Raw genomic sequence first — 16106 nt, 5'->3', positions numbered from 1 at the left:
GAAACAGGTTCAGAATACTTAACTTCAATGTTCACATACATAGGTAAATGTAAAGGGACCCCTGACTGTTAAGTCCAGTCACAGACGACTCTGGGGTTGCGGCGCTCATCTCGCTTTACAGGCCGAGGGAGCCGGCGTACCGCTTCCGAGTCATGTGGCCAGCATGACTAAGCCGCTTCTGGAGAAACCAGAGCAGCACACGGAAACGCCATTTACCTTCCCACTGGAGCATATATATTCATATATCATCCAAAACCAGTTTGAAGTCCATATCGTGTTGTTTCGTGGTTTTTGACCTGGCAATATGTCACAAATCATTGCGTGCATTGGGGTTGGGCAATATATCATCCAAAACTGGTTTCAAGTCCATATCATTTTATTAGTTGCATAATTTCTGAACTGTCAATATATTGCAAATCATGATGTGTGTGTGTGTGTGCTATGCAAAATTCACAATGTGGGAAAAACCATGAAGCCCACCAATGCATCTACATAGCTCCATCCTTATTTGACATTGTGATATATCAGTATATTACGATGTTTAGGTGGTGATATATCAAGTTGAAAACCAGCTCCATCCTTATTTCAGACATCGTGACATAGCAGCATATCACGATGTTTAGCAGGTGATATATCACAAAGTTGAAAACCAGATATCGCCCAGCCCTACTGTTTGCATGGATGGAAAGATGTGTGGGTGCGTCCAAAAAAACTATTGATTTCTGGGGGGTTAGAATACAGACTCTTGTGTGATTGTCACATGCATTGCTCTGCCTGGTTCTTGTGTCTGGCTCCTCCCACCACTGACATGTGACCCCCACCCCACCCCAGGAGGTTGCCTACTGGGGAGTGTATCCCTCCAGCATGCCTCAGTCCAAGACTCTGACCACTTTCGCTTGGATCTCTCCATGGCCAGAAATAGCTGTGCATGAGCTGCTACCGACTGCAGCCACTTAGGAACATCAGAATTCCTTATGGGATAACAGAAGCAAAGGAGCTGACTGCTTTCACTGTGACAGTTAGCCTTTCTGCACATAATTCCTTGGAGTTGTGCCTTCCCTGAACTTGTAAGGCAAATAGACTTGGAATACAATTATAGTCCCACAGAAAATGTTGGAGGACATGGGTTGGGGTCAAAGCTGAACATGTCAGGGATAGAGGAAAAGGATTACATTTTAACTGAAAGCTTATCCTCTTGAAAGGGATCAGGGGGGAAAGTAGTTATGTTCTAATTAAGAGTTTACCCTTCCACTGGGGATAAAAGGACAGCTGTAGAGGTGACAGATTAGGAAAAGATATGGTATTGTACAGGAGAGCTGGAGAGATATATTTTCAGTCTGAGAACCACAATACCACACAGACAACTTTATTGGGATCACATGTCAGTTGTGGGCAGGGACTAAATTAGAATGCGGGCTAGAAACAGGTGTGACTATAAGCACCAGCCCCTATGCTGCACCAACAAACACAAAACAAGCCCTCTGCAGCACCACAAATCCAACTCAATGGTGTAACATTGGCAAGTGTCGATCACTTCTGCTACTTGGGCGGTTATCTTTCCACAAGGGCTGACATTGATACTGAAATCCAGCATCGCCTGAGTTCTGTGAGTGCAGCTTTTTCCTAATTGAAGTGCAGAGTGTTTGAGGACTGGGACATTTGCAAGGAAATCAAAATACTTGTTACAAAGCTATTGCAGTACCAACCTTACTGTATGCTTGTGAAACGTCATCTCCAACTTCTTGAAAGATTCCATCAACGGTGTCTCTGAAAATTTTACACATCACTTGGAAAGACAGGCGAACTAATGCCAGTGTACTAGAAGAAGCAAAGATCACTAGTGTTGAAGCAATGACTTCGTTGATCATGTTGTTCAGATGCCTGATTATCATCTTCCAAAGCAACTACTCTATTTATTTTGAACTTAAAAATGGAAAGCATAATGCTAGTGGTCAACAAAAGAGATTTAAAGACTGTCTCAAGGCAAATCTTTAAAAATGTAGGTTAAACACCGACAACTGGAAAACACTTGCCTGCGAGCACTCCAATTGGAGAACAGCCTTTACCAAAGGTGTCATGGACTTTGAAGATGCTCAAACTCAGGATGAAAGGGAGAAACGTGCTAAGAAGAAGGCATGCTTAGCAAATCCTTACCTTGATCAACTCCCACCCGGAAACCTATGTCTCCACTGTAGCAGGACGTGTGGATCCACAATTGGCCTTCACAGTCACTTATGGACTCACTGTTAAGACCGTGTTCATGGAAGACAATCTTACCCGGCTTTGAGTGATTTCCAAAGAAGAAGAAGACATGCAATTATTATCCCACACTTCCCATTTTATTTTTCCCATCATTTTTCTTACTGCAAAAACAGATTTGGCAAGAGTGCCAAATCAACTTTAACTGCACAACTTGAATTCTGTGGAATTGAATCCTGTTCAAAAATAGCAACTGACTGAAAGTGCTCTATGCAACCTCTGTAGTGTTAAGAACACTAATCAAAATAAACAATGCCTGCAAAAGAACAATGGCTTGATGAGAACAATAATCTTCTAGGCCTCAAATGAGCAAAATGTGGCTTGAAGAGAAGCTGGGGTCAGAATGACAGGGCTCCTGAGACGGTGGAACATTTTGCTTAACTTCCTGTCACTTCCCACAAAAAAGCAAAAGCAAACTTTTATTTTTTCTAAGGCTTGCATCCATATTTGACTTGCCCCTTTCACTCCAAGCTTCCTGTCATTTGCTTGCTCATTGTGCGTAACAATTGTTTAGCTGGGAAACTTCCTGTAAAGTTTTTTTGTTTTTATTTTAAACCAATTCAAGTACCTTAGTTTGTTAGTAAATTGCAAAACAGAGTTGGCAATGTTGCTTTGTGTTTAATAATTCTGATGTTTATTTCCTTAAAAACATGGAGACACATTCTTAACCATGAGTGCTCTGTTTTCATACCTTAACAAACAACTATACGTCATGCAGATTGCAAAGGGTTAAAGGAAAGAGAGTTTACCCCTACCCCACTATGCCACAATAACAAGGCACTCTTGTTTGCTGCATCTGGGCACAGCAGCAGGAAAACTTCCCTGCCTAGGCAGGAAAGGCTTCTTCTATATGCCAATAAGCACACCAGTTCTTTGTTTGTATATTTTATTGCTGATTGTAGGCAGCATCCTTTGAGACTGCTCTTTTTGTAAGACCCAAAGGAGGTCTGTGTGTATATGGGAGAGGTCACATCCATACTGTACATTTAAAGCACACTTATAGCATATTCCTCAACTGTCCCAGGACAAATGGGGCATCCCATTCCCCTCCCCCCCCCACGAGAGCACAGCAGCCCATTTTGGGTGCTGCAATTTGGCATTGTGGTCTTACCTGGGGGGGGGGAGCACTTTTTCGGGGCCGCAATCTTGCACAGGTCATGTGACTCATGCTAGAGGTCAGCCCCATAAGATGCCATCCTGGTTTTTGCATCATGACATGTTGGAGGGGATGTTATACCATTTTAACAATTATAGCTTCTTTATAAAGAAACCAGAGGCCTTTCTTCTTGGAATAACAGGTTTGGAATTGCCCAAGAAAGATGTTAAATTATTTTTGTATGCCACAACTGCTGCTCGAATATTAATAGCTAAGAAGTGGAAAACGCAAGAACTACCAACTGTGGAAGAGTGGCAGATGAAGATGATGGGAGCTAGCCGACCTGACCGGAAGAGTCCGCGACCAGAATGAGGAGGAGTATCAGGAAGAATGGAAGGAATTTAATGACTATTTAGCTAAATACATTAAGTTAAATTAATTGGAAAAAGCTTGCAATTACCAGCTAGGCCTAGGATTTAAATAAGTAATGCGAGGAATTATTATATTTAATGCTGAATTGGGAAGAATGACTGATGTTAAGTGATTACGTTAAGACTTTAAGTACTTTGATTTGGAAAACCGTTAAAATGATATGCATTGAAATTCAACTAGGGGGATATGAGGAAGTCGCTTAACAATGTTAAGAAGATTAGTTTTAATAAGGTTATGACTTATGTTTGTCTGTTTATTTGTTAGTGTGTTTTTTAATTTTGTGAAAACCAATAATTTTTTTTTGAAAAAACAACAATTATAGCTTCTTCCCCAAAAGAATCCCGAGAACTGTAGTGTACCCTTCACAGCACTACAACCCCCAGCATCCTTAACAAACTACAGTTCCTGGGATTGGGGGGGGCATGTGCTTTAAATGTATATTAAATGTATGGTGGGGATGTAGAAAGAAAAAGACAGACACAAGAGAGATACAGATGGTAGCTAAACTGCCCTATCCTATAACCCACTGTGCTTGAGCTTGAAATTTGCACTTCTCTGAATTTGGCAGTGCAGTGCAGTTCACCAGCTAAGTAACATGTGCAAAATGCATATACTATATAGTAAAGTGTGCACAAGCATGTATAGATTAGTAAAAATAACATACAGAAAGCTAAAGCAGCCTTTCTCAAGCTTGGGTCCAGAGATGTTGAACTACAACGCCCATCATCCCTGACCACTGGTCCTGCTAACTAGGAGTGAGTTGTAGTCCAACAACATATGTGGACCCAAGCTTGAGAAAGGCTACCGTAAAGGATCACAGGATTGCATCCAAACACAGTTAAATTATCTGGAAATTATCTGGTTCCAATTCTTGTTGCATTTTTGTTTCTAAAGACATTTGAAAAGTACCACCAAAATCTTTCAGGCCTTCATTTTCGATTTTTTTCCCCTGGTGTCCAAAGAACCACATATGTTCACTTGTCCCAGCACAGGCCATCTTTGGATTTTATTTTAGTGTAATTACTATCAACAAAAGTAAAAATGTGAGCACATTTCACCCTTTAGAGCCATATAAGCCCAAAATACACAAAGAAAAATCATTTGGACATAAAACATCTATTTCTCACACTACAGATACATTAACACAACTTCAGCTCTCAGTGTTGCTGCATATACTTATAACTTTGTCACATAGCAAAATAATATGATAAAATATAAATCACTTTCCCAAAGTCTTGATATCTTTCCAAAGATATTTCACCTCTTTTCCCCCCCTCTCTATCTTCCTGGCAGATCCACATGTCTTTAAACGTTTTGTGTCTGGCAATTAAAAAAAAAGTGGAGATTTCCCCCATCACCAGATCCCCATGCCATTTAAAAATACAGTGGTACCTCGGGTTACATACGCTTCAGACTACATACGCTTCAGGTTACAGACTCCGCTAACCCAGAAATAGTGCTTCAGGTTAAGAACTTTGCTTCAGGATGAGAACAGAAATCGTGCGGCGGCAGCACAGCAGCAGCAGGAGGCCCCATTAGCTAAAGTGGTGCTTCAGGTTAAGAACAGTTTCAGGTTAAGAACAGGCCTCTGGAACAAGGTATCACTGTCTTAACAATTGTAAAGAAGTCACACAATCATGAGGGGGCCAACAAGTTATCTGGGTAACTCAGCGTGCATGTCCACAGAATGGAAGATGTCAGGCCAGCATTCCTGCCCTGATTCCTAATGTTCTTTTTACGCTGCATTATTTGCTGTGCTACGTAATTGTTAATTGTGACATTTGGATCAATACACTGCCATGTCATGCCCCAAATTTCATCTTGTGATTTTTCAAGTTAATTGGTTTGCAAATGGATCCCCCACCTCCCTTCTTTGCTGGAAGCAATTAACACAGAAATGAGAACTTCCACTAGATTCTGCTAGATTTCCAGAAATCTAGCACCTGGACATGCAGGCCAACTGGTCAGAGTCTACCCCACCAAGGCAAGATGTGTTGCATCTCTACTTAAATTATAGCACATGCAATTTTTAGGTAAATCTGTTGTCTTGTCCTTTGGCTATCTATCCACAGTGGCATAGTGTGGGTTGCTGGTGCCATGGGTAGGGCAAGTGTTGTGCCCCCTGGTGGCCTGGGCAGCTGGGGTGGTGGCACTCCAGGGGCCACATGCAGGGCACGTGCAGAGGGTGAACAGAGCCCCCCTCCAACAGGCTCCTTACCCGCTGCCTCCATCCACCTGCTCACTAGACCTCCACTGCCAGGGTTCCATGTCTGCCATGGGGGTGCCTACTTGCACCCCATCAAAAATGTGTGCCTGGAGCCATGCCCCCCCCATTCCTCCATGCTATGCCTCTGGTGATGCATCCCCCCTGGCTGATGCATAAGTGGCCTTTGGAGCAGCAAGCTACCTTTCCAAAATACCATCCTCTTCAGCCTCCTGTCTGCTGATGTATCAGTACTGTGCAAGGAGGGGTGAAATTATAATCACCATACAGTGCCAGGAGATTAACTTTGTTTAAAAAAGAAGCAAAGTGAGAGGTCATTCTTCTAATTGCAGCAAGTAAGCAATTTAATGCTATTAGAAGTGCTGTGCGTCTGGGAGGAAGTAGTTTAAACTGTTCTGCTTTGCATTGCAACAAATGGCCTTATCTGATCATTTAGCACTTTTGAAACACACACTGCGGGTGACCTACAAGCATCGGGGAGAAGCAGAAGAGCTGCTACAAGGCCTTTGGTGTGCTAAGCAAAATGACTTGATGGCCAAAAAATGGCATTGATTCAACACATGACCCATGCCGACTCCAAACAGCTTCCAGAGAAGCATAATGGTTTGCAAAAGATAGCACTTGGGTAATGCATGAGGTATAGCTGGCTCTCAATTAGGTTAGGGAAAAGTGCTCTTCAAGCCATTCTTCTTGCCATGTTACTGTAACTGAAACAATGAGCACTCAAGATGATCATCCTTAAACCAATTTATTTGTAAAGAAACCTGTTAACCCTCTGCTGGCTGATTAGGAACATTTTTGTGGAAAGTCAAGCCACTTCTGTTGATTGCATAGGAACCTAGGAAGCTGCCTTATTCTGAGCCAAACCATTGGTCCATCTAACTCTGTATTGCAGACCCACATTCAGTGACCCCTAGACAAAGATAGGTGTAGCAAACTGGACAACAAAATGTCCTGGGATTTAAAATTGGCCACAACTTTTATTGATTACAGATGTAGGTAGGCTTTGGCACAGGCATTAGGTGTCTGTCCATTATTAGCCTCTAGATGGAACATTCCTGGGATTATGAGACCTCCTCAAGATGCAGGTCTACTGAGGTGCCCTCCCAGGCTACTTCTGGAAGCTCTATCGCCTGTGTGCCCCACGCTTGACTTCTAGACAGAGACTTCCCACTAGACCCCCCGAATGGGATATCCTAAAATCACACCTGTTTCAGGTTGGGTGATGCACCACCTCATATTAGACTAAAAGATTCCACCCAATGCCTGGCCTGCCAAAAGTTGTGACTATTGCTATGGGGAAAGCAAAACAGGCTTGTTTGCAGGCAAATTCCTTCCTGGCTCTAAATATGGCAACCATCACTAAACCATAGCAAGGTCAAATTGCATGGTGCAGAAGGAAGGAAGGAAGGAAGGAAGGAAGGAAGGAAGGAAGGAAGGAAGGAAGGTCTAGTTGAGGTATTGCAGGGCGTTGAACTAGATGACTCTTGGTGTTCCTTCCAACTCTACAATTCTATGATTAAATCTTTTTTTCAAAAATGGCCCATGTCCCAAGTCCTTGGGAAAGGCTTTTGAACAAAACTTTTTTTGATAATATGTGAAAATATTTCCTCTTACACAGCAGTGACTGATAAGAAGTCTTTTAACTAAACAGTTTTATTTTTGTTGAAAGGCGACTATCTATTTACATAATTATATGTTAGTATGTCACATATTTTCCATTTTTTGTAACTGATAAAAAAGGCTATGAACTTAGCCAGCATGCAGATGAATTGGTTGAGAATATCCAGTCAGTCATATAAGAGGATTATTGGGACACATTCCCCAAAGAAGATTATTTAGAAAATCTTTCCCAAATACTTGGGACTAATTAGGGCATATTTGAAATGCCCACTCACTGGGTCCAGCAGTGGATGAGGTTTGCAGCCTGGCACACGGTCCACCGTCCTTCCGAAGCCACGCCATTCTGCTGGCCATTGTTCCTCCCCCCTTGGTTGCCACGGTGCCTTCTGGGTTCCCGCCAAACCCAATTTCAAATTGTCCAATCCATGGCGGCCGGGGTTAGAGGAGCAGACTGTGAGTGAGCAGGCTTCACTCTTGTCCACTGCTGACGCCAGCAGCACAGTCGGCCCCAGAGCATCCAGTCGACCCAGCCCTCTCTCTAATTGCAGCATTCCTTACAGGCTAACTTTTCTCCTTTCCAGGTCCATGGGTGTTGCTACAGTTGGACGATGGTTGCTGTCTTTTCAGAGCCAGGAAGGAATTTTCCCTGCTCTGCAGGTTTTGCCTTCCCTGTAGCAATTGTCACAACTTTGGCAGTTTTAGGCCATGAGTGGAATCCTTTAGTTCAACAATCAAAGAAGGGGTGGTGTTGTGACTCACCCCTTTTGTGGAGGTGATATCAGGGTTCCCTTTTAGAAGGATTCTGAGGAGAGTCTCTGACGACAAATGCACAGCAGTGGGCCATAGAACTCCCCCCAGCAATGCGGAAGGGGGCCAGCTGTGTAAACACATGTTTTGCAGTGTCTCCATATTCCCAATTGACCTTGTTTTGCCTCATTTCCCCAGTGGGGGGCTGAGAAGGATACATGCCCAATGCCTAAGCCAAGGTTTTCTACATTTGAATTTTTAATAAAGTTGTGGCCATTTTAATCCCAGATATGTTGTCATATGTTTTCCTTGATCTGAGGTCTGGCTCCCGGAATGTGGGGGGGGGCTGCACCTGGGCACCAAAAAACTTTGGCTGTATACACACCACAAATTTGCAGCAACCACCCTGCTGCAAAAAAATATCATACTAGCAACTTATCTAGTAGTTTATCCCTCACAGCGCTATTCCCAGCACCCTTGACAGACCACAGTTCCCAGGATTCTTGCAGAGGGTACTTTAAATGTTTGGTGTGTACACAGACTTAATGGTTGGAACCGATCTATAATGGGTTATTCCATAGCATTATTTCTCACTGTGCTATTTGTTTTGTTGTCCATTGTCTTATTCTCATGTGTTTGTTCTTTGAAGCATATTAAAAGTATATGTTCCTATATATGGATCTTACTGCTGCTTGTGTTTGATACACAGAAATCTTTACTACATATTATTATCTTTATTTTTATTTATGCCTCACTTTTTTCCCTGACAGGGATTTGAGGCAGTTTACAGCTAAAATAGAAACAGCTAAAAACATAGGAAGTGGGGAAGCAATAATTTTAAAAAATTAAACATTAATTAGAATATATATATGAATATGATCTATTAAAACATACGGATAAAATCCTCACAACATCCACCTTTTCCTTAAAAACAATCCGTTCCCAAAGCTTTTCGGAACAAGAAAATCTTCACCTGCTGGTGGAAAGACCAAGGAGTAAGCCAGTCCAGCTTCTCTAGGGAGGCAGTTCCAAAGTTTGGGAGCAGCCACCAAGAAGACCTTGTGAGGATGGCAGGACTGAGAGAAGGGCCTTCCTTGAAGATGTCAGAGCCTGGAAAAGTTCATATGAGGGAATAAGGTCTTTCAGATAGCTTGTACCTAAGCTGTACAGGGCTTTATGAAGCTCTGTATGTTGAATTGTACCTGGAAATGTTGAATTGTACCTGGAAACAGACCGGTAGCCAGGAAGGTGTTCTAGCAAGGGAATTGTCTGCTCCCTAGAACCAGCCCCAGCTGGCTGCTGCTCTTTGAGCCAGCTGAAGTTTCTGAGCACTTTTCAAAGGTAGCCCCATGCAGAGTGTGTTACAGTAATCCAGACAGAATGTAACTAAGACTTGGGTGACCGTGGCCAAGTCAGACTGTATCCTAGAGTTCAGCCTTGCCCTGACTTTGAACCTGATATGTTCTCCAAAGAGAAACAAGGAAAGTGGGACCCTTCGGCACTGACCCACTGGCAATGATCCTGAGGAGCTTGGCATTCCTGCCTGAGGAATGGAGGTCTCCACACCAGTTTCATAGGCTCTCAGGTTTAGTCTTCTCCCCCTCATCTCTCCAACAGCAGCAGGGACAGCAAACAAGGCAGGAGTGGCAGAGTTATTATTGCCCAATTTGTGCCCAGTTACCTGCCTTTGAGGTAAGGAAGAGAGTAAATACAAGATAAGTGTGTGCAGATAGGCAGAAAATGTGGAATTGCAAAAAAAAATAAAGTTGTGCAGTAATGCGCAGCTTGAAAAATTTGGGGGAAATTAGAGATGTTGGACAAAAGTGCTTATTAAGGACTCAAAAGCATGTACCCAAATTATATGAGGGTAGAATGCACTCAGTTTCTATAAATAAACTGTCCAAATGGTATTAAACCCCTTCATTTGGGCCAGAACCTCCTCTTGCACACCTTCATCACTTTGGGCAGGAAATGCCTCATTACATCCTTCTAAATACCCTTAAACCACTCTTGATTTTGTGCCTGTTGGTTACTGAATGAAGGCAGATTCATAAATGAATCATCGCTGTATAGCAGATAAGAATCACTGATTCCTATGAAGAAACAACCACAGACAGAGGGTGTAAACAAAGAGCAAAACATGCTTTCTCTTCGTTCAGATTTCATTTGGCTTTTTTTAAAACATAGCTTGGGGTGTCTGGTGGGGAATTTGCGGAGTTGGAAAATCCACTTTGGGAAAAAACAACCCTGGGTATGCAAATGGGAACACTGGTATGGACCAGGCCCTGACTGAGAGCCAAGAAGAGGTAGATCCTTCAGCTCATATGCAGGTTCCCAGTCTGAGCTGCTTCTTCTCTGAAGCAATAGCTGTCAATTAAGCTTCAGTCAATCTTTGCCCTGAAAACAAATGCCTTGGAATTCAGGAAATGTGTGTTTCTCTCCTTTCCACAGCATGTTTGAAAGTCTGTCTGTCTTTACTCTAAGGCCCCAAGTCGTAAGACTTTGTACATGATTTGTTTTATGAATAATATTTATGCATGTATTATATTTTTATATCAAACCGCCAGTCAGGTTATCCCCAATGGTTTACAAAGACATTTCAGTGCAAAATACCAGTTCTCTCTCTCGAATATATCTTATTTCGTAGTGACTCACATGTTCCAAAATGGCAGTTTTAAATGCTTGTGTGAGTGACTCAAGTATGTTTTTCAAGCATATTTAACCCAGGGCCTTGAATTGTGTCGGGGGGGGGGAGGACGACGACTGGTTCAGCAGTTCAGGAGCATTGCCAGCCTCTTTCTCTTAGCCTTCCTAGCCCAACCCAGAGGGTTTTTGTGAGGGTCAAACCTGAACTCCTTGGAGAAAGAGTGCAATTATGAATAACAGGTAAATAAAAGCGGCTGGCGCAACAATTAGGAAAAGCATGAGAGGGCTGCCTCTTCTGAGGAGTCCTTTTATTGTCTAAAGAAAGATCCTCCCTTCATTTACATGTGAATGAGGCAGGCATGAGATAAATGGCCTGTTATGTCAGGTTTGTCCATTAGAACCAATTCATATGGTCATTCTGTAAAGAGAGCAAAGATTGAAGAAGACCCTTAAGTCTCTAGCGCTTTATCACCAAAAGGCAATCAAACCCAGTCCATGGAACTTTCCACTGCTCAGAGTAATGTGTAGCGCTGGAGTTACTGTGGTGTAGCAATTACCAGGCATAAAATGGTGAGCTGGGGAATGAAACAAGATGAAGTAAATGAGAACATCACAACAGTCTGCAGAAGGACATAAGAAGCTGCCTTAATGCACATCGGGCTATTGATTCATCTAGCTCATCATTTCTATATCAGGGTTGGGAATCTGTGACCCTCCTCAAAGTTTGTTTTTAAATACTTCCTGCCAGTGGTGAAATGGGCACAGAAAACCCACATAATGGATCCCAATTCTTCTTACAGAGAAGGAACTTATGATGGTAAGTACCAACATTCACATCCCTGCCCATTGGCCATGCTGGTTGAGACTGATGGCAGTTGAACGATGCGTGGAAAGCCACAAGTTCCTATGCTTGGTCTACACTGACTAGCAGCAGCTCTCTAGAGTATCAGGCAGGAGTCCTTCCAACCCCAGGCCTACCAGGAGATATCAGGGATGGAGCCTGGGACTTTCTGCATGCAAAGCCAGCTGTCTCTCTCTCAGCTATTACCCTTTCCTTGAATATTATTCAAAAGCAAATAGGAAAACAGAACTATGAGTCTTGATCATCAGGAGGCTGTGCCTGTGGAGGCAAGAGTCTTGCTAAAGCAGGTCAAGACTGGCCCAGACCCCCAGCTATGGAGCAACCTGCTAGGACAGGATGAGTTCAATGTGAGCAAACCCAGATCCTGTGATCATCAACTAAGGCCCTTCTTCATGTGTCCTTTCACAGAAAGTCCAGAGGATGGCAACACAATTGGCCTTTTCAGTGGTGGCTCCCCTCTAGCGGAATTCGTCAGACAAAACATATTTCTTTTTCTGCCAGGTCTTTCACTTTTAATTATCACTAGCCTCGCTGAGTGTGCCGGATGCCAGAAGCGGCTTGGTCAAGCTGGCAACATAGAATCATAGAGTTGGAAGAGACCACAAGGGCCATCAAGTCCAACCTCCTGTCAAGCAGGAAACACCATCAGAGCACTCCTGACATATGGTTGTCAAGCCTTTGCTTAAAGACCTCCAAAGAAGGAGACTCCACCACACTCCTTGGCAGCAAATTCCACTGTAGAACAGCTCTTACTGTCAGGAAGTTCTTCCTAATGTTTAGGTGGAATCTTCTTTCTTGTAGTTTGGATCCATTGCTCCGTGTCCGCTTCTCTGGAGCAGCAGAAAACAACCTTTCTCCCTCCTCTATGTGACATCCTTTTATATATTTGAACATGGCTATCATATCACCCCTCCTCTTCTCTAGGCTAAACATGCCCAGCCCCCTTAGCCGTTCCTCATAAGGCATCGTTTCCAGGCCTTTGACCATTTTGGTTGCCCTCCTCTGGACACGTTCCAGTTTGTCAGTGTCTTTCTTGAACTGTGGTGCCCAGAACTGGACACAGTACTCCATGTGAGGTCTGACCAGAGCAGAATACAGTGGCACTATTACTTCCCTTGATCTAGATGCTATACTCCTATTGATGCAGCCCAGAATTGCATTGGCTTTTTTAGCTGCCGCGTCACACTGTTGGCTCATGTCAAGTTTGTGGTCAACCAAGACTCCTAGATCCTTTTCACATGTACTGCTCTCAAGCCAGGTGTCACCCATCTTGTATTTATGCCTCTCATTTTTTTTGCCCAAGTGCAATACTTTACATTTCTCCCTGTTAAAATTCATCTTGTTTGTTTTGGCCCAGTTCTCTAATCTGTCAAGGTCGTTTTGAAGTGTGATCCTGTCCTCTGGGGTGTTAGCCACCCCTCCCAGTTTGGTGTCATCTGCAAATTTGATCAGGATGCCCTTGAGTCCATCATCCAAGTCGTTGATAAAGATGTTGAATAAGACCAGGCCCAAGACAGAACCCTGTGGCACCCCACTAGTCACTCTTCTCCAGGATGAAGAGGAACCATTGATGAGCACCCTTTGGGTTCGGTCAGTCAGCCATGACCCGGAAAAACTATCTGCGGAAGTGGACAAACGCCGGCTCCCTCAGTCTTTAAAGTGAGATGAGAGCCACAACCCCAGAGTCATTTGTGACTGGACTTAACTGTCAGGGGTCCCTTTACCTTTACCTTTGGGAAGCGGGTGGAGCTGTGGTTTAAACCACTGTGCTGCTTGGACTTGCCGATCGAAAGGTTGGCAGTTCAAGGCCCCGCAATAGGGTGATCTCTCATTGCTCGGTCCCAGCTCCTGCCAACCTCGCAGTTCAAAAGCACACAGTGCAAGTAGATAAATAGGTACCGCTTCGGCGGGAAGGTAAACAGTTTTTCGTGCACTGCTCTGGCTTTGCCAGAAGCGGCTTAGTCATGCTGGCCACATGACCTGGAAAAACTGTCTGTGGAAGCGGACAAACGCTGGCTCCCTCGACTTTTAAAGTGAGATGAGCGCCACAACCCTGGAGTCGTTTGCAACTGGACTTAACTGTCAGGGGTCCCTTTACCTTTACCTTTAAAAACAGGATTGTCTTTTAGATTTTTCTTTGTTTTCCTATATGCTATTATTAAGGTATGTGTGTGTTTGTTTGTTTGTTTGTTTATATATTGTAAGTGGCTTTGAGCTACTTCAGTAAAAGGGGGGAAGTGATCAATAAATTTAATAAAATAATAATACAGAATGTGGTGGAGGACCATCCTGGGGGATGTGGCTGTCCACATTCTTAGTCTTTGGGGGGAGCCTGGCAGCAAGGATCAGAATGAGATACTAGAGGCAAACTTCCAGGAATGGTAAAGGTGTTAGGAAAAGCAGTTCTGTGAGCTGAAGGATGCAGCCGAGGGGAGTAATGCCTTGTAATGTGATACCAAAGAAGAGAGCGCGCAGGAGGAAGCAAGAACAGCCCTGTTGGAAAGCAGTGACCTGAAGGCAGAAAACCCTGGAGCCGTGAGTGAAGAAAAACCCTTTGGCTTTCACGCCAAGTGAAGCTCCAGTGAAGCTCTAAATGCTGTACTCTATCAGCCCCAAGCAGCATGGCCAAGGGCCAAGGAGCAGAGAAAAAACTAGGCTTTAGACACTGTTTGGCACACACACACCCCATGTGTACACATACACAGGTTGGGAGCCTCAATGATGTCCCACTGGAGGCTTTACCCAGGGCAAAAAAAACAAACCTGGCTAGCCCTCCCCCCATAACTACAGCACTGCCAGGGATGATCGATGTTGTATCTGGAGGATGGTGAGTTCTGTGCCCTTGCTTTACTAGGTAGGACTCTGGTTTACCCCAGAGGCAGACCCCAACATCAGAAGTAACCCCAAAGCTAGAAAGGAAGGGCACGGTGGTTTGGGTGAGACGTGAGTGCTTGGGGCACTGGGCAGACAGGGAGGGGAAGTGGGTTGTTTGGATGAGCCAGAAGGCAATGGGGTTTGGGCAAGCTGGAAGGAGGAGGGATGATATGGGTGAGGTATAAAGGAGGGGCAGAAGGAGTTGATGAGGTGTAAAGGGAGGGGAGGGATGTGGGTGGCGCTGTGGGTTAAACCACAGAGCCTAGGACTTGTCTATCAGAAGGTCGGCGGTTCGAATCCCTGTGACGGGGTGAGCTCCCATTGTTCGGTCCCTGCTTCTGCCAACCTAGCAATTCGAAAGCACATCAAAGTGCAAGTAGAGAAATTGGTACCACTCCGGTGGGAAGGTAAATGGCGTTTCCGTGCGCTGCTCTGGTTCGCCAGAAGCAGCTTAGTCATGCTGGCCACATGACCTGGAAGCTGGACGCCGGCTCCCTCGGCCAGTAAAACGAGATGAGCACCGCAACCCCAGAGTCGGTCATTACTGGACCTAATGGTCAGGGGTCCTTTACCTTTACCTTTTAAAAGGAAGGGAGCTTAGTCATGTGCAAAGGGAGAGGGTTGGCAAGGGGCTGGGTAGGTGGGATGGAGAGTGAAGCAAGTGAGAGCAGCATCCCTAGTTCTATATACAGGTGGTCCTCTGGTCTAAACCACTAAGCCTCCTGGACTTGCCGAAGGTCGGTGGTTTATATCCCTGTGACGGTATGAGCTCCCATCGCTCTGTCCCAGCTCCTGCCAACCTATCAGTTTGAAAGCATAGCAGTGCAAGTAGATAAATAGTACCAGTAACGGCGTTTCTGTGGGCTCTGGTTTCCGTCATGGTGTTCTGTTGCTCCAGAAGCGGTTTAGTCATGCTGGCCACATAATAATAATAATAATAATAAATAATAATAATAATAATAATAATAATAATAATAATAATATAAATTAATATTAATAACATGACTCGGAAAGCTGTCTGTGGACAAATGCCACAGATGCCAGCTCCCTCAGCCTGAAAGCGAGATGAGCGCCACAACCCCATAGTTGCCTTTGACAGGACTTAACCATCCAGAGGTCCTTTACTTTTTTCCTTTTATATGAAAAGAGAATGAGTAAATAGAGCTCCTGAGTCCTAATACTGAAAGGGGGTGGAGATTATGAAAGTACGTTGAAGAAAGTGTGTGACAAAAAGTATTTAGATTATTATGAACCCTAGCAATTGGCATGTTCTTTCATGAGCTTGCTTAACGAGTCTGCCTCAACCCAGATTCTTCTGAGATTTTTCAGTCTGAGCCCACTTG

This window comes from Podarcis raffonei, chromosome Z (assembly GCF_027172205.1).
Source record: "Podarcis raffonei isolate rPodRaf1 chromosome Z, rPodRaf1.pri, whole genome shotgun sequence".
NCBI lineage: Eukaryota > Metazoa > Chordata > Lepidosauria > Squamata > Lacertidae > Podarcis > Podarcis raffonei.
The sequence above is the reverse complement of the archived record's forward strand: the minus strand, read 5'-3'. Positions refer to the sequence as shown.